A 1212-nucleotide genomic window follows, 5' to 3' on the forward strand; every position below is an offset into this window, starting at 1 on the left:
CCTAGCCCGCATTTCTCAGTTTACCCCAGGGAGAGCTTGTCTGGGAGCCTGAATTATTTTGGAGCCAGGCTGCTTGAGAAGAGGAACAGGTGAAGGCGGCCGCCAGCAGAGCCCGGCTCAGTGTCTCTCTCCTCCTCCAGCTCTCCGGGGAAGCCCCCCCAGGAGATAAATTACTCGCTGTTCTCTGACAGCCCGAGGTTGGCTTGCCAGGCGAATAAAGGGGGGTTCTGGCAGCAGCGGGGAGCCGCAGCGAAGTTGGCCCAGGGTGGCTCGGGATTAAGCGCAAACTTTCGCATCTGCCAAGCATCTCCCTCGCAGCCTTTCCCCTGCCAGCTGCAGCCTCCGCTGCCTCCAGCCCCAGCTTGGCATGGTCACATCAGCCCCCGAGGGATGGGGAGAGGCTGGGGGCAGCAGGAGGCACCGTTTTCCACCTCGAGCCGGGTGGTTCGTGCAGCCTCACCCCAGTCCCGTGGGACCGGACCCGACGGGAGGGACGGTGCGAGCGCTCCCCATCTGCTCTGAGCCAAGCCAGAGCTGGACCCTGCCCAAGGGAGAACTCGCCATCCCTTTCCCCTCAGGTAGGGCCACCATCACACAGCGATGTCCCCCTGTCTGGTCACCACACGCCACAGCATCATCGTCCTCACGTGCCTCTGGACCGAAGCAAAACATGAACCTCTTCCCCACAGCTACAGGGACAGACAGTTTTCCCCTAAATCACCATTTCTTCACAACAGAGGCCATCTGCACCCACAGTCCCTCTCCCGGGGGGTGTGTGTGTGTTATCCCCTAAATCCTGTCCCTGCAACCCACCCCAAAAAAAACCAAAACATGAGCCTCTTCCCCACAGCTACAGGGACAGACAGTTTTCCCCTAAATCACCATTTCTTCACAACAGAGGCCATCTGCACCCACAGTCCCTCTCCCGGGGGGTGTGTGTGTGTTATCCCCTAAATCCTGTCCCTGCAACCCACCCCTCCGGACTCAGCAGCCCCCGCACAGCGATCCACCCTCCCGACTTGGCAGCGCATCGCCCCCTCCCCAGCCCTTCGTTTGGGTGCTTAAAATGTATCTGCAGTTCCATCTCAGCTGCTATTTTTCATCCTTCAGCGATAAGGCATCTGCGTGTACACAGCACCCAGAGAATGACTTACAAACAGCAGCTTCCTCCTGCGGATCACCCCCACCCTCGTAAAATTATCAATATTATAC

This window comes from Buceros rhinoceros, unplaced genomic scaffold (assembly GCF_000710305.1).
Source record: "Buceros rhinoceros silvestris isolate BGI_N320 unplaced genomic scaffold, ASM71030v1 scaffold28343, whole genome shotgun sequence".
Lineage (NCBI taxonomy): Eukaryota > Metazoa > Chordata > Aves > Bucerotiformes > Bucerotidae > Buceros > Buceros rhinoceros.